We start from the raw sequence: 22086 nt of genomic DNA, 5'->3' as shown, positions 1-22086 counted from the left end.
GCCATCTTCAATATTGTTATTGTTACTAGAGTAATATTTGGGTTATTATACAGGTATAAGAGCAACTCAATGTAAAAGTGTCACCCAAAATCATATAGGCTAATTTATGGGTTCACACAATCTCATTGTTGATTGGAAGTTGAATCGGGTTTTATTAATTGTTTTACTCTATGGTCTGGTCTGCTCTGCCAGCCCAAGGTATAATCGGATAGATTTTCTGACTAAAGGTAGCGTCAGCCACCCTCCTGCACAGTCCTGTCTCTTCCCTGGGTTGGGAAAGAGGAATAGAGATTATTCTAAGCTCTTTCCCGTTGTCGAAATTCACTTCACCACAGTGGCGTAAAACCAACTCAAGCATTAGCTCTTCAAATACAAGAGGATTATATTCATTACGGTTCACCAAGCTCTTTCACCAAATGCTCTCTCCCACCTATGAGTCTACATTAAACTGAATGAGTTTTTAATAAAGATTGAACATGGCTATATATAGCTCTCTTTGGGCAAAATATAATGCTCTTAAACAATTTAATAGAGCTCATCAATAAATGTCTTGACTCAAACATTTGTAACAACAAATGTCTTCAACAAATGAATCGCAGTGGGAACAGATGCCTATGATAATGGATTAACATAAACTTAGGTCTTGAATCACATCAGCCCAGTCTCCACTATACCTTTGTCTGTAGCAGAGGTAAACAGGGAGGTAGGCTCATTAATGATGTATTTTGGGAGACTGCAGAAAAAGAAAACACAGTGTAAACTGCTGATCAAAGTTAAGAGTCCAGCTCCCTCTAGTTGACACATTCATTTTGGAGAAGCATACAGGCGATGCAGACTTGTTTTTATATTAGATAGTGCAACAGCCTTATAGTTGATGGATGGAACTGGTTTGCTAGATGAGCAAGGCCAGACAGATGACTTGTTCAAATCATTGAAGAAACTAAAAAGTACAAGAACAACATACATTTATTGATACCTAAACTTCTCCTGTATTTTGAAGAATATGTTGTCTCTGAAAATATGGATTCCAGTGTCTGGCTATTCAATAAAACCATAACTTCATGTTATTTGTGACCTTGTACATCATGTAGAGGAGAACATTGTGATCCAAAGGCGTTTCTTTACTTCATAATGTGGATATAACGCTTCTAGACTTACAGTACTTTCTTACATGTGCAGCCGGTGCAATTCTATTCCTATAATTGAATTCAATGTGCATCATTGCTGTGGTCTCTGATTGAACCCACTGTCCCACCTAACCCTCTGTGGGACTATTTATCACATCCCAATGAAACTCTATCTCCTGCTCTTCAATGTGCCTTCTAAGATCTCACCAAGGATTGGCTGAATCAACAATCCATCTCTCCTTTCCTGCTTCTGATGATAGCCCACCCCTTTTTGCTGGGGAAAGTGGACCCTTATTGATTCGATTGCTCTCCCCCCTTTACTTTTGGACAACGTCCCTGCCACCAACAATCCTTCTGAGCTTCACTGGAGCACCAGGAGCTTGTGTACGGTAGCAGAAATTGTGGTTAAAAGGAACTGTCTTTCAGAGATCCACAAGACTAGCAGAGCTTGCATCGTAGTGATTGTGGTTGTGAAGAAACCTCAACTTTAGCTGCTTGATATAGGAGGATGGGTTCCCCCGACAGTGGAGGATGAGCATCCCCGGGGTTCCTCCTCACATCACGGTGTCCTGCTTCCTCTACCAGGTGGTGGGCATGGTGATTTTGTACTACCAGTACCACCATGTCCCCATCCCGGAAGAGATGGATAGCCATGTCATGCTTTTCCCAGCTATCAATCTCTGTAACTATAATAGCTTCCATAAGTCCCAGGTGTGAAGGAACAACCTGCTCTAGATGGCCTGCATGTTGGACGGGAGGGAGTCTGGTCAGGAGAACTTTACAATGGTAAGTATGGATGGATGGGGCAGTCTGAGGCATTCTGGCAATTTATCTTTCGCAATAAGAGACAAAATCCCTGTGCCGTTGCCTACTTGGGGCTTGCGGCTGTCATCGATGCTTGTTTAATGTAAGCGGGTCAGAGACGCAATTTCAGGGCTACTGATCCAGTCTTTGAGCTGTCCCAAAAGTCCCGTTATTTTCAAACTCTGCAATGCTCTTGTAGTGGGAGATGTGCAACGACAGGTTTTGAGAACGGTGATCGGCAATAGCCAACGAGAGATTGACAGAGAAGAAGCCAGTGAGATGACGTTGTATCGCATCACCCAGAATGTGTAGACTCTCGAGCAGGAGCGAGGACTTCTACTAGCATGCGTTTATACTTGCCTTTAACCAAAAGCCAAAGTGTAAAATCGTTACAGCACTGAAGTTCACAAGTAATGTTATTCAATTCAAAATGTATTGGCTAGATATTTCAACTCTTTATGGCAAATGTGAATGTCTGACTGAAAACGTTGATGAGGCTGCTTTGAGCCACAGCTCGAAATAGCTACGTTAATGATCTAATCAAATCAGCACATCATTATTTTCAAGAGACAACGTGGTATTGAAAATCCTCACGACCAAGTGAAGAATCGTGTAGTGTGACCCCCCCCGTCTGTGACACATTTTTTTAGTGCGCGCGCCATTATGTTGGCAAGACAAAAAAACGACAAGGAAGGATAGTCGTTTAATGTGAGAGGCTCAGCGATGTTAGGATTATAAAAGTATTGTACTGTGCGCCCGGCATTATGGGGGATCTGTCAGAGTAAAGCCGTAAGCAATGGTCCACAGAGAACTGTTCATCTTCGTTTCTCCAGAGTTTCGGATAGAAACAGTTTGATAACGTTACCAGCAATGTTATAATATATCTAAATCAGGGATGTGCGGATACGCTCAGATAGGAGAGATGTTAGTTACAGACAAATGATGTCAGTGACGTGAGCCATTTTCCTTCATTTAAAAAGTTATGAACAAATGTGAGTATGCGGTAAAATAATTTTGTTGGCACTTTTAGAGTCTGTAGGGTCTTTATGTGTAATTGTAGTAATTAAAGTAGTTTGCTGGGTCTCACTTTCGGGAAATACATTGCATGCATCCATAACGGATCAATCAAGAGATGGTTTTGAAGACATGCCAAAGGACTTGGCAAAAAAGCAAACATGATAGTGAATGTCTGAGGACCATTAAGCACTTAATTCGTGCACTTACCTCCGTTCAATTTTTACAGATGGTAAGTTGAATTGTAATGGAATTGTTGTTTATTGGTGTCAGGAGATTTATTGTGGCAAAAGTGATGAGAAATATCACAGAGGATCAATGTCATCCTGAATCATTCCAAAGGCGGTCATGAGAAGAGATGCCCACCACACCTTAACATGCAGACTACATATTCTCAGACAAAGTCATTTACAGTAAAGTAATACACTTTGAGGTAAATATGACTTAACATTCAAAATATGCTTACATGTTTTCATTTTAGACCTGTGAGTAGAAGATGAAAATCCACAGGCCGCTCGTTAGGATTAAGCATTTAGCATTTTTGGAAAGCATTCTTGGCATGTTGATTAAAGGAATATTGCAAGTAGCTCTGAGGTGATACAAATTCCAGTATGAGAGAGTGTGAAGATTTCGCTCTCAAGCAGGATTATAAAGCGGGATTTGGATTCATCGCCAGTGGGCAATGCCAGTTCCAAGGGTATGATGCCAATCCCTATATGGTGCAATGCCAAACCATTTTCTTAAACAGCTGTCACAAGTTTTTACCTCTCTTTTAGTAGCGAGAGTTGGTTTATCTGAGCAGGTGGGAATAATTGCTATTTCAAAAATTGTAACTGCTCTGAAATGTAAACTGTTAACGTGCTATATGGCCCGGCCAAATCTCTTCTGAATCCATTCATCATGCGTTATAAAGCAAACGTGCTGTTTTCCAGCTTTCCAGTCACTGTTATTCTTTTGAAAACGGCCAAGGAAATCTTTTCATCATCACAACGGCTTTGTCAGCAGCAACTAAGACAAGAACTCAGATATTTATATTACCTTCTCTTGGGAACATTAAACGATTCAGTTGCACTTTATATTGACAAGTCTTTTAGCAACACATTTTGATTTACAGTAAGCTGAGGAACATTCCTTTTCTCCAACATTCTGCCTGTCATGTCCGTCTGGTTCTGGGGGTTTTCTTTACCCACAACCCCCTGCAGAGAAGATAAAATCATGTCAGCAGAATTTGAATGGAACTTAATCGTCCTGCTGCAGAGACAGGGGAAGGATGTATTTTGATGAAATGGACCATTGATTTGAGTGATGAAAGCCTAGAACCAGGAGGGGTTGTCATGCAGCATAGTGTCTTTGTACAGGAGCAGAAGTGAAACTGAGAGTCAAATGACTTATCTTAACTAGATAGACAAAGGTCTACATTGAAAAATGATGCCCCACTGTTAAACACGTGCCAAAACAGACACCCGTAGTGTTCCATGCATCAATACAATTCCCATAATGGTGATAATAGAGAAGCATTGGAGTCAGTGTGTGTAATGTCCATTAAGACAGACAATTAAAAGTTGGTGCTGTACTGTCTTTTTGTCACCTCTAGAAATAACTACAATATTGTTTGATGTTAAGCTAAATGAAATGGGACGAACACAGTTCTAAGCTATCTAAGGCATATAGATGGACTAGAAAAGCCAGGTGATGTGTCTGTCCGTGGTTTAGCAGTCTAATAAGTCTGACCTTGGCTTATGACATCCGCACAAAACGAAGGGAAGATTTCAACTAAATGTCTGAAATTGGAGAAGCTGAGAAGGCCTAAGTATAGAGGAGTCCGATTAAAGATTCATGGAGCTCTCCTCTCTCTCCTTTATCAGCCAGGTCCTGGCTGCATGAATCCCCCTCCTCCTTTCCTCTCCTCCTTCTTCTCCTCTCCTCTCCTCCTCTGCCTGTTGATCTGACAGTAGTGTGAGGTTCAGACTCAGGCACAGAGAGGAGATAAGAGGGGATGGAATTCAGATGACTCTCCTCTAATGTGCATCATGGACCTAAGGTTAAATCAAATCGAACCAGGAGGAACAAGGAAGGAGACTTTCTAGGCCTAGTTCTAGTGACCTTGCTGTGTGCTATTGCATGAAATGTAAGACTGCTGCTTACGTTGTGGTACTGCTTACGTTTGCTGTCCAGTATAGAATACATGTTGATTTTATTTATAGCAAACTATCCAATTTTACTGGTAACCAATAGACTATAGTAGACGCATCCTATTCTGTACAATATGTTGGTATTCCCTAGCTATAGCGAACCCTGGTTGCTATGGCTGGCAGTGGGTAGAGAGGTGCGTGTGTGAGAGGGAGCACGAGTCACAGCATGACTGCGTCATTTGGGGAAACTGCAGATGTTTCCGGTAATGATCTAGATATTGGTGTGATAATATTGAGGAATTTGGGAAACAAATATCGGGGCACCAAGAGTAATTATTCCCTCTGCAAGAAGTGGAGGAATGATTCTGGGTGCTTGAATTCACTGAAGAAGAAACGGTCTCAAGTAGAAAGATGCAGGCAGATGGCAAATACTTATTTAAGCCAAGTGCTAAAAATAGACATTTATTACAAGTACGGATGCTTCAATGATGTTGTCTCTCCTTTGACACTGCTGTAGTCATTATTAGAAACAAAAATATATCCCACTGCCTAGTTTTACAAATGTGAATCTGTGAACTTCTTTTTGGTGTCATGTACATTTTAATATAATATACATGCCACGGTAGGAATTTTACACTGAGTGTACAAAACATTAAGGACACCTGCTCTTTCCATGACAGACTGACCAGGTGAATCCAAGGGGAAAGCTGTGATCCCTTATTGATGTCACTTGTTCAATCCACTTCAATCAGTGTAGATGAAGGGGAGGAGACAGTTTCAAGAAGGATTTTAAGCCTTAAGACAATTGAGACATGGACTGTGTTTGTATGTGTGCCATTCAGAGGGTGAATGGGCAAGACAAAATATTGATGTGCCTTTGAACGGGGTATGGTTGTTGGTGTTATGCGCACTGGTTTGTGTCAAGAACTGCAACGGTGCTGGGTTTTTATGCTCAACAGTTTCCCGAGTGTGTCAAGAATGGTCCACCACCCAAAGGACATCCAGCAAACTTGACACAAATGTTAGAAGCATTGGAGTCTACATGGGCCAGCATCCCTGTGGAATGCTTTCAACGCCTTGTAGGGTCCATGCCCCGTTTATGTGTTTATGCCCTTTCTGCTACATTCTTTTACAGTATGCCATCTAGAATTAAGCAAAAAGGTTGTATGAGTCTCCAAACATTTTAACAGAGACAAATAGATCAAACCAAAGTAAATTTCACAACCCCTTATTTAATTATCAAAGTGAACCTACTGTATCTCACACCGCCACCTCATTGCATCAAATAGTGGCAGTTTTCCAGACCTGGATTCAAATACCATTCAAAGTCACTTTATATTGGCTTGATTGAGTGTTTTTAAGGTTAGACTTAAGGTTAGAGTTAGGTTTAAAATCTGATGTTATGAATTTTTAGCTGTGCCAGGTAGTGACCACTCTGCAGAGCTGCCTTCAGGGCAAGACTCATGATAATAAATGCCAACCTGTGTTTGAATCAGGGAGAGATAATCCTGATCACATAAATCAGCCTGGCTGTCAATGAATATTTGCTGTGCTCATACCGAAGTTTGCGTTCAGTAATATAGTTGCTATCGATTGTTGGGTTTGCGCTTTATCATACCAACGATTTGTCAAGATGGGAGAGTAATCTGTTACAGATTATATTTTGTGGTCTGATCAAAGTTTCCTGACCGTTGAGGTCTCAAGTTTTCTCTTGAAATTGATATGTTTTAATAATATTTTTTTAAATGTAATGTACTGTCTGTCTGTGGGTGGTGGGTGAGTGGATTTTTCTTCAGTGTTCAGTGTTTATCAGTCTGTGTCCCCCAGACCTCTGGATATGCTATTATTTCACTCCTTGCAGTAATTATAGCAAGCTACCTTAATTTACTGTTGGACGGCCTCTGGTTGGGGTGAGTAAAGGGTTGGGAATGAGAGTGCCAACTCTAGTCTGTCTGATGATTGGTACTCTCAGACTGCAGGCACAGGGCAGATGTTCACCTGCCACCTCCAAAGCATCTTCTTTTGGGGTGCTGCTATAGGCCACCAAGTGTTCACAGTGAGTATTTGGATAATATGTGTGCAATGCTTGAAAGTGTGTGTGATGTTAACATAGGTCTATTTTCTGAGGACCTGAGCATTGACAAGTTTAGCAACAAGCTGTCCTCTAAAGAGGAAGCTTTTAAATGTGACTAATGCCTATAATATGACCCAGGTTTTCACTCAACCAACTAAAGTGCATACTAATATTGTTGGATCTGTGACATCCACTTGTATTGATCATATCTTCACTAATTCTGCGGAGATTTGCTACAAAACGATATCAATTCCCATTGGCTGTAGTGACCATAACATTGTGGCAATAACAAGGAAAGCCAAAGTGCCTAAGGTTGGACCTAAAGTCATTTATAAGGGGAAGATGAACAGAGCAAAGTGCAGAGAGATCCTTGATGAAAACCTGCCCCAGAGCGCTGAGGACCTCTGACTGGGGCACATTTTTACCTTCCAACAGGACAATGACCCTAAGCACACAGCCAAAACAACGTAGGAGTGGCTTCTGGACAAGACTCCGAATGTCCTTGAGTGGCCAAGCCTGAGCCCATACCTGAACCTGATCAAACATCTCTGGAGAGACCTGGAAATAACTGTGCAGCGACACTTCACATCCAACCTGACAGAGCTTGAGAGGATCTGCAGAGAAGAATGGGAGAAACTCCCCAAATACAGGTGTGCCAAGCTTGTAGCATCACATCCAAGAAAACTCAGGGCTGTAATCGCTGCAAACGGTGATTCAACAAAGTACTGAGTAAGGGGCCTGAATACATCTGGACCTGTGATATTTTTATTGTTTTTGCTTTGTCATTATGGGGTATTGTGTGTAGATTGATGAGGTAAAAAAAAACGATTTAATCAATTTTAGAATAAGACCATATAACGTAACAAAATGTGAAAAAAGTCAAGGGGTCTGAATACTTTCAGAATGCACAGTACTGTACTGTAAATTGAGAAACTTGGTGACTGAACTTAACAAAAAGGATATATTATTTTACCAAACTAAGATAAATTACATAAAACACATTGGAAAAATTCTTTGGAGTACCTTAAATTATATCATTGGCAGAAAACCCAATTCATCCCCATCATTCATCGAAGATGATGGGCCATTCATAACAAAACCTTTCAATATTGCCAATCCTTCCAATGAATATTTCACGAGTAAAGTGGAAAAACTCAGAAGTTAAATGAAAACATTGAACAGTGAACCATCATATTTAGTATAAAAGATCTAATAATGAAATAGAAGGATTGCAGTTTTGAATTTGGTCAAGTTAGTGTGGGAGAGGTGGAAAAACTACTGTTACTAGGTATAGACAACCTTGATGGGAAAATATTGGGAATGGTAGCAGACTCTAGTACAAGCCCTATTCGATATATCTTTAACCAAAGCCTAAAATGAGTGAATGTGTCTACAGGTGTGGAAGGAAGCTAAAGTAATTCCACTGCCTGAAAATAGTAAAGCACGCTTTGCTGGTTCTAACAGCCGCCCCATGAGTTTGCTGCCTGTTCTTAGTAAACTGATGGCGAGAATTGTGTTTGACCAAATGCAATGCTACTTTTCAGAGAACAAGTTAACTACTGAATTCCAGCATGCGTATAAAGAAGGGCACTCGACTTTTACTGCACTGACTCAGAAGACAAAGGATTGGTTCAAATAAATGGATAATAAGATAGTTGGAGATGTATTGTTAGATTTCAGTGCAGCCTTTGATGTTATTGATCATACATTGTTATTGAAGAAACTCACTTGCTAAGGCTTTACATCACCTGCCATCACATGGTTGCATAGTTATTTATCCAGTCGAACCCAGAGTGTGTTCTTCAACGTAAGCTTCTCTAACATCAGATATGTACAGTGTGGTGTCTGTCCGTCAGGGCCTTGTGCCTTTTCTCTATTTTTACAATTGATTTGTCAATGGTTTTACACAAAGCTAGAATGACTATGTCTGCAGATGACTCCACACTCTACATGTCAGCACCCAAAGCCAGAGAGCTCACTGAAATTCTAAATCAGGAGTTACAGTCAGTATCATAGTGGGTGATTAATAATAAACTGGTCTTAAATACATCTAACACTAAAAGTATTGTATTTGGTTATAAACATTCTCTAAGACTTACACCTCAACACTGGTCACGCCTTTTATGCAAAGTTGTGCATAAAAGGGTGTGACCATTGAGAAAGTTGAGGAAGCTAAACTCCTGGGTATAACACTGTATGGTCAATTATCACGGTGAAGTCATATTGTCAAAGTTGTTGCGCAGATGGGGAGGGGTATGTCTGTTATAAAACTATGTTCTGCATTTTTTTTTTTACACAAAAATGAATTGTACTAGCTGTGAAGGCTCTGCTCTTGTCCCATCTTGATTACTGTTTGGTTATATGGTTAAGTGCAGCAAAACAGAGCAGCACACCTTGCCCTTAACTGCACGTACAGCACTAACATCAACAACATGCATGTCTATTAACATGCATGAACTATTACTGTGATGAAAACGGCAGATTGTCTGCATAATCAAATAACATTCAGCTCAGACACCCATACCTAACAAGACATGCCACCAGGGGTCTCTTCACAGTCCCCAAGTCAAAATCGAATTCATGGCAACGCATGGTGTTATACAGAGCCACGATCACATCTCCAATTACTCAAGCAGAAAGCTAAATGACCTATACAAAATTGATTAAACAACATCTCATGGAACGGCAGGGACTGTGCGGGGACACACACAAACACACGCGCACACACAGACACGCTCCAACACACATTGTTTTTGTTGTATTGTTCATCTTCTTTTTTAGTTGTATTGTTTGTATATCATTGTATTCAAATATGTTGTGACTGTCGTTGTCTATTAATCTATCAGTGTTTTGTTGTCATGTTTTGTGTTGTCATGTCTTGTGGACCCCAGGAAGAGTAGCTGCTCCTTCCGCAAAAGCTAATGGGGATCCAAATAAACAAATAAATAAAATGTGACGCCAGGGTGGCGGAGAGAGACAGAGAGTGAGAAAGATAGAAAGGGGGTGAGAGAAGCAGAGCGAGAGACTAGGTCGTTAGACAGAGAGGTATACAAAGAGAGCTGCATGATGACACTGGGCTGGCAGACAGAAAGAGAAAGACTGCAAGGGTGGCAGGCAGACAGAGAGATACACTACATGGCCAAAAGTATGGTAATACTCCTTCAAATGAGTGGATTTGGCTATTTCAGTCACACCCGTTGCTGACAGGTGTATAAAATCGAGCACACAGCCATGCAATCTCTATAGGCCAACAATGGCAGTAGAAGAACTCAGTGACTTTCAACGTGACACCGTCATAGGATGCCAACTTTCCAACAAGTCAGTTTGTCAAATTGATGTCCTGCTAAAGCTGCCCTGGTCAAATGTAAGTGCTGTTATTGTGAAGTGGAAAGGTCAAGGAGCAATAATGGCTCAGCCGCGAAGTGGTAGGCCACACAAGCTCACAGAATGGGACCGCTGAGTGCTGAAGCGCGTACCGCATAAAAATCGTATATTGTCGGTTGCAACACTCACTACCGAGTTCCAAACTGCCTCTGGAAGCAACGTCAGCACAAGAACTGTTCCTCGGGAGCTTCATGAAATGGGTTTCCATGGCCAAGCAGACGCACACAAGCCTAATATCACCATGCGCAATGCCAAGCGTTGGCTGGAGTGGTGTAAATCTCACCGCCATTGGACTGGAGCAGTGGAAATTAGTTCTCTGGAGTGATGAATCACGCTTCTTCCGACTGACAAATCTGGGTTTGGCAGATACCAGGAAAACGCTACCTGCCCCAATGCAAGGTGCCAACTGTAAAGTTTTGTGGAGGAGAAATAATGGTCTGGGACTGTTTTTCATGATTCGGGCTAGGCCCTCTAGTTCGAGTGAAGGGAAATCTTAACGCTACAACATACAATGACATTCTAGATGATTCTGTGCTTTCCTGTTTCATTATGACAATGCCCAAAGCGAGGTCCATACAGAAATGGTTTGTCATGATAGGTGTAAGAAGAACTTGATTGGCCGGCATAGGACCCTGACCTCAACCTCATCGAATACCTTTGGAATGAATTGGAACGCCGACTGCGAGCCAGGCTTAATCGCCCAACATCAGTGCCCGACCTCACTAATGCTCTTGTGGCTGAATGGAGCAAGTCCCCGCAGCAATGTTCCAACATCTAGTGGAAAGCCTTCCTGGAAGAGTGGACGTTGTTATAGCAGCAAAGAGGGAACCAACTCCATATTAATTCCCATGAATATGGAATGAGATGTTCGTCGAGCAGGTGTCCACATACTTTTGGCCTTGTAGTGTATATCCATACAGAGAGAGAAAGAGCGACAGAGAGACAGGGAGACAGGGAGAGATAGTAGTCCTCACAGTGAGAGAATAACAAAGGTGCATAAAGTTGGAGGAATTCAGATATGATGTCTTCGTTTGAGAACTATCCAGACTTTTTAATCTACAACGCATGACATGGTTCAATGTGCCTATAAATCAGCACAATCCATTTTATTTTATTTTATTATAGCCACCGTCGTCTTGCTATAATACATTTGGATCATGTAAATTGTGCTTATGCCGATACAATTTTTTTGTTGTAAAAGAGAGCACTGTGCAATACGGCGAACTTAGCAAATGAGGTGTTTGTGGTAACCACATGGGGGCCACCATCTTTATGCACCTTTGCCTTTGGGACGGGTGCTCCTGCCTGACAGATACCATGGTGTGTCAGCAGTGGTGAGAACTCATCCAGCCAGCGGCCCAGCAGTTCAGCCATCTAGGAGACTACAAACAACTGGGAACAGGCATTATTAAGTGAGGTGAATGACATAATAGAGTGAAGGAGTCTGGGGGTTATAATGCTGTGATGTCTACAGTGTATGCGGACAGAGAGATGGGAGAAGGAGGGATGGATACCAGCAGACAGGACTCAGGCAACAGAGATAGAATGACGGGAACTAGAGAGGGAACACTAAAAGTGGACCGTTGTCTCATAATTGTGCTTCACGAAGGCCAAATAACTGCAAGTTACAGTTACAGTATTGGCAGTTTGGTCAGTAGCACTGAAGACAAACAATAAAGGAATGTCAAGACTGGGAATGTACTCTCCACTAAGGAAGCCATTTTCTGGCAGGAGGTGAGAGAGAGGGAGGGTGAAATCACACCATTTAACCTCATTAGGTTCTTAGATTGAGACCCAAGCATGAGTTTATTCATCCACAACCAATTGTAGTCACACTGTTATGTTATCATATGAAATGTGTGTTTTATGAAGTGGTCTCAATGTCCACTGTCTACGTTGATAAAAACAGATACATAATGTTTTCTTCAGCTGGACTATCATTGGCCAGAATCACTAGACTGGAGCCTTCCTCATCATTTGATATCAAATTACCTTTGATCTAGAGTTACCTCCGTTACCTCTTGAGGTAAATATTGGGCTTTGGTTTCCCTCTAATGGCCTCTCCGATCAATACAAAGCCCTCTCAGCCAAAAAGAAAGCCTTTCTAGCACCTTCCGTGGTATTGTGCACCTACTTCCCTGTAAATCTACATTTCCCTGGTATCCCTTGGCCTTGTACTGCGGGAAAGTGGGAAATGAGACAGCAGTCTGAAAGTTCACATCATTCAGAAGAAAAGGCTTTACATTTAGACAATGACATTTAAATATTAGGCCAGGGGATCCCAAACTTTTTGGGCGCGCGTCGCCATTTTGATATAAAAAATATTTTGCCCCCCGTGTATAAAAAGGGATGGAATCAATGGCCAAATGTTTACTTTTTTAATTGGGGCTATGACAGTCTTTTACAAATCAGTCTGACAGTACTTTTGACAGTATTTAAATCTGAAGGAAGTATGGTTTGAAGTGACATGCATCGGAAAGGTATTGGGATGTTCAGAAGATCATCGGGCAATAGTTTTGCATGATCTTCTGTGTAGAAACGAACATCATCATTGGTGAAATTCTATTTCCCCCAGTCTGATTTTGTGACTCATCTTATCCAATCTGTTCTGAGTCCTGCTTGGCATGTGGGCATTGTAGAGGGAAACAGAAGACATACATGCTCCTGAGAGTCTTATCTTTCAGTGATGGGGTCATAATATTTTGTAGCTTAAACCGTTCAAAAGATAGAGCCACATTTGTCGGAAGAAAAAAAGGAACCGATCTGTTCATTACAACCGCACCTAGCGGCTTACCGGAGGTTACTCGCGTAACCCCAGTTCTATGAACGCGTAACCCCGGTTCTATGAACCAAGCTCAATGTTTTACATTTTATTTCAGAGTTTAAACGTCGCGACCCCTAGTTTGGTAAACGCTACATTAGGCAATTAAATATCTTATATGTTAAATTGCAAGATGCGCAGGTTTCAGCATGGCTCCTAATGCCAGGATTGTGGATTCTATTCACAGGACCACCCATAAGTTAAAAAAAAAAAGTTTTTAAATCAGCAGCGGTGACAAGGTTAGTGTGTGTGTGTGTGTGTTCTTTTTTAGAACGACTATAAGAAGGTAACGTATGGTGACTTTTTAAAAGGACATTCTACTCCAAAATACCATATGAAATATAATTTGCCCGTTAAAAGAAGTATAACCTGTAGCCTAATTGATGCAGCATAGCGGCTTTACATAAATAGGCTGAAGCATTGGTTTGCCATCAGCATTTACCTCATTGAAAAACCCCCAAAAGACTTTGATTACATCCAATGCTACAAATATACGTTGTGACTTGTTTTTTTTCTGGATCAAAATGTGGCTTAGGTGGTTGGCATAGCGGGGCGTAGTTAATAGCAGGGTCTCCGACCTAATATTTTAGAGACCCTCATCTTGGACACAGAGACAGCATTTTGCTGTTTTAAAGCTAATTTACTCAAAAATTGTAACATTATAACAAAATCAATGGGGGCACCATGCTATGACATTTTAATTAAAAAAAAAATTGGACTGTCTTTTTATTTTGGTGCTTGTTAGTTCTCTACTGAAACCCTGAAGCCCAAGGCAAAAAATAATAATAATTTGACTTGAACTGCTTAGTATCTCATGCAAACAACTTATTATCTAGTTTGAATGGCTTAATTGTTACTTTTTATCTAATTAGGCCTAATTTGTTATGCAGCGTTTACCAAACTCGGTTCTGGGGACCCCAAGTGGTGCATGCTTATAATAAAGACAGAAAAATACACATTTAAAGCTTAATTACATAAAGGAATATAAGTTGGAATATAGCGATAATATAAACCAGAGAAAGGAGAATGGAATATATCTGAAAAGCCTCAAATTGAAAAAATGCATTGAGATGAATCTGAGTCCAGGAGGACAGTGTCACAAGGCTACATCGTCATAGGCCTACATTTCACAGCTACTGGAGAGAATACACATCCATCCTTAAATGTGAGCTAGAATGAAATGTTGGATGACTTATGTGCGACAGATGAGGTAAACAACAGATTTCCATCAATAGAATCAATGTAGGGAGGAAACGTGACACCATAATGGAATTGCTTAGACCACCCTTACCAGTACGACTAGTTATCTCACATTAAATGAATATAGGTGAAACACTGTCAAATGTATTCACGCATGACTGTAACTCGCTTTGGATTAAAACATCTGATAAAATGCCATATATACTGTATACAGTGCCTATAGAATGTCTCATTTTGTTGACTTGTAGCCTGGAATTAATATAGTTTTTCTCCCATTGATGTACATTGGTGTACACAACTTCTAAGTGGAAAAATGTTCTGGATTTATTTTGGAAAATCAATAAAATAGCTAAATTTAAATAGCTTGGTTGGATAAGGCACAGATCAGGGGATGGGTATAAAATATTTAAAATGCCTTGAATATCCCTTGGAGCACAGTCAAGACGATTATTAAGAAGTGGAAAGTTGATGGCACCATCAAAACCCTGCCTAAATCAGGCGTTCCCCCAAATTTGATGACCAAGCAAGTAGGAGACTGATCACGGAAGCTACAGTGGCTTGCGAAAGTATTCACCCCCTTGGCATTTTTCCTATTTTGTTGCCTTACAACCTGGATATTAAAAAAATGGTGAGGGAGGGGCTGGATGTTGTACTTTGTTAGAGCCACCTTTTGCACCAATTACAGCTGTAAGACTCTTGGGGTATGTCTCTATAAGCTTGGCACATGTAGCCACTGGGATTTTTACCCATTCTTCAAGGCAAAACTGTTCCAGCTCCTTCAAGTTGAATGGGTTCTGGTGGTGTACAACAATCTTTAAGTCATACTACAGATTCTCAATTGGATTGAGGTCTGGGCTTTGACTAAGCCATTCCAAAACATTTAAATGTTTCCCCTTAAACCACTCAAGTGTTGCTTTAGCAGTATGCTTAGGGTCATTGTCCTGCTGGAAGGTGAACCTCTGTCCCAGTCTCAAATCTCTGGAAGACTGAAACAGGTTCCCTCAAGATTTTCCTTGTATTTAGCTCCATCCAACTTTCCTTCAATTCTGACCAGTGTTCTTCATGTCCTTTGTTTTAAATGTATTATTATTATTATTTATTTTTTGCTTTCTTCTGTCTTTTCCTTTTTTCTCTTTAGTTCATTCTCTTGGTTGTTGGTGCATTCGGGGGTTCTTGAGGGTGGGGAATGGAATTAATTGTATTTTTTTTATGGGTGGGTGGGGGGGACTGTGGGAGGGGTCTCTACTGATAAAAACATCCCCACCACCATGCTTCACTGTGGGGATGGTATTCTCTGGGTGATGGGTGTTGGGTTTGCGCCAGACATAGTGTTTTCCTTGATGGCCTAAAAGCTCAATTTTAGTCTCATCTGACCAGAGTACCTTCTTCTATATGTTTGGGGAGTCTCCCACATGCCTTTTGGTGAACACCAAATGTGTTTGCTTATTTTTTTCCTTAAGCAATGGCTTTTCTCTGGCCACTCCTCTGTAAAGCCCAGCTCTATGGAGTGTACGGCTTAAAGTGGTCATAGACAGATACTCCAATCTCTGCTGTGGTACTTTGCAGCACCTTCAGGGTTATCTTTGGTCTCTTTGTTGCCTCTCTGATTAATGTCCTCCCTTGCCTGGTCTGTGAGTTTTGGTGGGCGACCCTCTCTTGGCAGGTTTGTTGTGGTGCCATGTTCTTTACATTTTTTAATAATGGATATTTTTTTATAACCCAACCCTGATCTGGACTTCTCCACAACTTTGTCCCTGACCTGTTTGGAGAGCACCTTGGTCTTCATAGTGTCGCTTGCTAGGTGGTGCCTCTTGCTTAGTGGTGTTGCAGACTCAGGGGTCTACCAGAACAAGTTTATACATACTGAGATCATGTGACACTTAGATTGCACACAGGTAGACTTTATTTAACTAATTATGTGACTTCTGAAGGTAATTGGTTGCACCAGATCTTATTTAGGGGCTTCATAGCAAAGGGGTTGAATATACAGTGGGGCAAAAAAGTATTTAGTCAGCCACCAATTATGCAAGTTCTCCCAAAATACTTATTTTCCACCATAATTTGCAAATAAATTCATTAAAAATCCTACAATGTGATTCTCTGGATTTTTTTTCTCATTTTGTCTGTCATAGTTGAGGTGTACCTATGATGAAAATGACAGGCCTCTCTCATCTTTTTAAGTGGGAGAACTTGCACAATTGGTGGCTGACTAAATACTTTTTTGCCCCACTGTAAACGTACCCCTTTTCAGTTACATTTCTTTGAAACAAGTAATTTTTTTCATTTCACTTCACCAATTTGGACTATTTTTTTTTATATGAAATCCAAATAAAAATCTATTTAAATTACAGGTTGTAATGAAACAAAATAGGAAATTCAGCCAAGGGGGATGAATACTTTTGCAAGGCACTGTACCAAGAGTCCAATGGCAACTTTGAAAGCGCTACAGGCTTTTATGGCCAAGACTGGTCAAAGTGTGCATGTGACAATAATATGCCGAGTACTCCACCAATCCGGCTTAAATGTTAGGTTGGCAAGAAGGAAGTCATTACTCAAGAAAGCTCACCTTGAATCCCGTTTGAAGTATGCAAAAAAAAATACATTTGGGAGATTCTGTAGAATGTGGTAAAAACCTTTTGGCCTAAATGCAAAGCGTTCCAATTGGCGCAAACCCAACAAAGCATATCACCCAAAGAACACCATCCCTATTGTGAAGCATGTTGGTGTGTGTGTGTGTAAGCTACCTGCCCCTCCCCTCTGAAGCATAGGTTATGGTAGCCTACTGACAATGTTGCATAGGTTACTGTAGCCTACTGACAATGTTGCATAGGTTACTGTAGCCTACTGACAATGTTGCATAGGTTACTGTAGCCTACTGACAATGTTGCATAGGTTACTGTAGCCTACTGACAATGTTGCATAGGTTACTGTAGCCTACTGACAATGTTGCATAGGTTACTGTAGCCTACTGACAATGTCACAAGTGTAATTCAGAAAATAAGGAGAGATGTTTAATTAGAGAAGAATAGATTTACTTTTTCAATGCTAGTTAATGATACTGTAGTTCACATTTCACATTGGATTTATTAACTTCAAAAAGGTAAGACGTGTTTTTAATTCTCGTGCTGCTCTGCACACACAAGCTTGTCAGCTAGTGTGTAGATCAGTGGAAACAAATCCTTATTTAAATGCATGAAACTCTAAGGCACACAACATTTTTATTAAAAACCTTCAAGGGGTGTAGACTTTCAATAGGCACTGAACATGTTTTGTGATTACAAGTGCAGAGTAGAATCATAACTGTGTCTTACTGGATTTGAAATAGCTACAGCATATTACGCCCAAGGCAAGTGCTTAGTCCGCTTTATTTTCTGCAGAATGTGCAAAATAGTTTTAACAGTTCGATCTCAAGAAGAACCCTACAAAGTTTATTCTGAACAACCCAAACCCAATGCATTGGGACATTTTAAAGCACTGCAGCGCTACCACACCAGAAGGGCATGATCCATGAAATGAATGATCTGTTGGAGAGGATGAGAGAATTCAAGGAATGAGGAGTCTCTCAAAGTGTGACTGTGGTCTGTGGACTATACATTTTTGAGTGACAGAACAGATATGTTTCCTTCAGATGGATGCGGCCTGCTCTGCTGTGCTCGGGGACCTGGGAACAACAGGCTGTGTGTAGGCAACAGCTTCTGGTATTCATTGATACAGACGGCCTCTTCTCGGCTCTGCTCAGGCCATGGGGCTCAGACTCAGTCTGCCCAGGGAATACAACAGCACACACTCAGGCGGAGATGTCAGCTATTTTGATTACAAATAAGTAATCCTGCTGGCCGCTGACTTCTGGATTCTTCTTACCGCTCTCTGTCTGGAAGAGGGATCATTTTAGATTTGAGAGCAACATAGTAATCATTTTGAATTGAAAGTTAAAAGATCATGTCGGTTTTCTGAGAGTGTGATATGTACGTCATTGGTCCCAGACTACAGTCTGATTCATGCATTTAATTTAGTTCCCCACTGAATAACTAAATAGGAGATTTTTAAAAGATGGCAGTTTTTATGAAGTCTTCGAAAAGCTTTTAACAAATACTTTCTGCTCTGTATCTGTAGCTTCAGCTGAATCTTAAAAATAGTAACAGTCCGAAATTATTTTTCTGTACCGTTTGTGTGCACCCAAGGGGTGCAAGGATGGGAATGGCCTGCTTTTGGCCCCACCTGGTGGCTACATGACTCATTACAAGGTGTGGCAGCTCTCCACAGAGACGTAATTGACTGCAGCTACACATTTTGAACACTTGGCTGCCATTAGAGCAGTAGCACAAAGGGATGCAATGGCATTCACATGGGGGGAGAGTTGGGAGGAGGACACACTGAAGCTCTGTTTCAAACATTTGGACCAGCCAACACCCCAATGCCTAAGGTTTGAAGCTCTCTCTGCCCTGGGGTAAAATAATATCTTCCCCAGTGATTTGTTAACGTTCAGTTGCTGCCATAAAGTGCCAGTTGTTGATTTAGAGTATTTTCTGATTTTTTTTGTGAACAAGCTTTTGGGGCATGAAGATTCCCCATGCTACCTTTTGAGTTAATAAACCATTTTTTTTTTGTGCTGAACTGCCCTGTCATTCTCTTTGCTTTTGCACTACCAGATGTGACACACTCCACCTTCGGAGTTGTTAGAGCTTGTATAAAATCTCCAACAACGTGAAATCTCTTCCTTGAAACGTCCTTGATATTTCTGAGGGAAGATGGTTCAATATTCACCCTAACTGTACATTTTATGTGAATAAAACCACAACATGAACTAGTCTTTGATGTGAATCTATTGTTGGTTTCTTTGCGTTCCATCTGTAGAATGTAGAGTGGTTGTCCTGCTTCCTCTCTGAGCCAGAGGTTAGGTTAATTTAGAAACAAGCCACAAGATGTCACCCTTGACAAAAGAGGCAAGAGTCGCAATCTGCTAGAATGACTTTAAACCAAGAGGGTTGACATACAAGATGCACTTTCACTCTTTTTTTTCTCCCTTTTTAATTGTATGTCCTGTATTAGAATTTGATACATCTTGGTACTAGGACAATATTTGAGTGTTTTTCTTTGTAGGTTTGCAGATTAATTTCCAATAATATTTTTGAGGTTCAGACAGTGCACCATCAGAGAATGATCAGTCCTAAATCATTTCTTACAACATGACTGTTTTTTGGCAATCTATTGATTTGGGATTTGTAACCCTTGCTTGAAGCTTGTCTTCATAATCACAGAAACTGTTTTTTGATCATACAGGTGGAACTCTTCTTTCATTCTCCACACCTCTCCCTATCTCCCCACCCTCCGTCTCATACTCTTTCCTTCCCTCCCCCTTGCTCTATTCCTCACTCTGTATTTCTGAGGTGTCTAATTGGTGCCAGCCAGGGAGGTGATGTGTGAAGCAACACGCGTTCCTTCTCAATGGCCCTTGAAGGAGCTAGCTCTCTCCTCTCCATACAGTCCAAACCATGTTCTGCCCCTCTTCTCCTCTGGCCTTTTAATGAATCCTCTGGGTCTTCAACACAGGGGTAAATACTCCGAAGGAAAATTGTAACTTTGCACAGGGATTGTTGAGGTACTTTTAAAGTGTTAACGCAGTAATGGAATCTCACTCGAAATGCTGCTGTAGAAGAAAGTAAAGTGGTGTTTCATCTCTAAGGATTCTGTCTTTTTGCTGATGTTTTTAACCGCAGCCAGGACAGTTGATCATGCATTGATGATGGTAAATCTTCAAATTATGCATACTGTGTAAATGTTTAATTAAATGGAACGTTATAGTTAGACCCACAATGAAAAATTACAGTGCAAGCGCTGAGGCCATAGAAATGTATTTTCAGCAGCGGTTCCAATTTTATAGAGCAGAAAAGTCATTAACTATTGCCCCTGAGCAGGTAATATTCCTGAATAAAGTCAACGCTGCCTTTGAGAAGATCTCATAACATAACTAATGTCTCATCCGTAAAGTGAGTGTACCAACATAAATATAGTAAGTGTTTGGGCCAATCTTTGACAAATCCACTTTCCAGATACTCCCTAACACATGACTTACACATGACTTATGACTTAGAGAAAAATATAAAATTGTCAAGACAATAGTCATTTGGTGTCTGGAGAAAACACAGAAATTGATGTTATGGGAAAAATTGAGTATTAAACATTCCTCATATTATTTATGAAAGCAGTTGTTGGCTGTTCAAATGTTTTTCAGATTCACCATAACTGCAATGTGATAAAGAAAATGTGTTATGCAGAGTGGGAGCACAATGTGAATCTTTCACACTCGTTTTTATGGTACAGTCTGGATATCTAAACTAAGTTCAAAAAAAAAAGAAACGTCCCTTCTTCAGGACCCTGTCTTTCAAAGATAATTTGTAAAAATAACTTCACAGATCTTCATTGTAAAGGGTTTAACCACTGTTTCCCATGCATGTTCAATGAACCATAAACAATTAATGAACATGCACCTGTGGAATGGTCGTTAAGACACTAACAGCTTACAGACGGTAGGGAATTAAGGTCACAGTTATGAAAACTTAGGACACTAACGAGACCTTTCTACTGACTCTTAATATCACCAAAAGAAAGATGCCCAGGGTCCCTGCTCATCTACGTGAACGTGCCTTAGGCATGCTGCAAGGAGGCTTGAGGACTGCAAATGTGTACAGGGCAATAAATTGCAATTTCCGTACTGTGAGATGCCTAAGACAGCGCTACAGGGAGACAGAACGGACAGCTGATTGTCCTCACAGTGGCAGACCATGTGTAACAACACTTGCACAGGATCGGTACATCTGATCATCACACCTGCGGGACAGGTACAGGATGGCAACCACAACTGCCCGAGTTACACCAGGAACGCATCATCCGTCCATCCATGCTCAGACTGTCCGCAATAGGCTGAAAGAGGCTGGACTGAGGGCTTGTAGGCTTGTTGTAAGGCAGGTCCTCACCAGACATCACTGGCAACAACTTTGCCTATGGGCACAAACCCACCTGTCGCTGGACAAGGCAGGACTGGCAAAAATTGCTCTTCATTGACGAGTCGTGGTTTTGTCTCACCGGGGGTGATGGTCAGAGTCGGGTTTATCGTTGAAGGAATGATCGTTACACCAAGGCCTGTACTCTGGAGCGGGATCGATTTGGAGGTGGAGGGTCCGTCATGGTCTGGGGCGGTGGGTCACAGCATCATCGGTCTGAGCTTGTTGTCATGGCAGGCAGGCTCAACGCTTTGCGTTACAGGGAAGACATCCTCCTCCCTCATGTGGTACCCTTCCTACAGGCTCATCCTGACATGACCCTCCAGCGTGACAATGCCACCAGCCATACTACTCGTTCTGTGCGTGATTTCCTGCAAGACAGGAATGTCAGTGTTCTGCCATGGCCAGCGAAGAGCCCGGATCACAATCCCCTTGAGCACATCTGGGACCCGTTGGATTGGAGGGTGAGGGCTAGGGCCATTTCCCCCAGAAATGTCTGGGAACTTGCAGGTGGAAGAGTGGGGTAACA

The 22086-nt window shown here is 41.3% G+C and overlaps 1 protein-coding gene across 3 annotated transcripts in view; it reads left to right on the top strand.

Moving 5' to 3' along the window:
• LOC112226800 (acid-sensing ion channel 1C-like) overlaps positions 1 to 22086 on the top strand; it is a 185854-nt gene that overhangs the window by 135657 nt on the left and 28111 nt on the right. The gene's annotated exons all lie outside the window — the stretch shown is intronic.

Source organism: Oncorhynchus tshawytscha, linkage group LG28, assembly GCF_018296145.1.
Source record: "Oncorhynchus tshawytscha isolate Ot180627B linkage group LG28, Otsh_v2.0, whole genome shotgun sequence".
Classification (NCBI taxonomy): domain Eukaryota; kingdom Metazoa; phylum Chordata; class Actinopteri; order Salmoniformes; family Salmonidae; genus Oncorhynchus; species Oncorhynchus tshawytscha.
The sequence above is the reverse complement of the archived record's forward strand: the minus strand, read 5'-3'. Positions and strand labels throughout refer to the sequence as shown.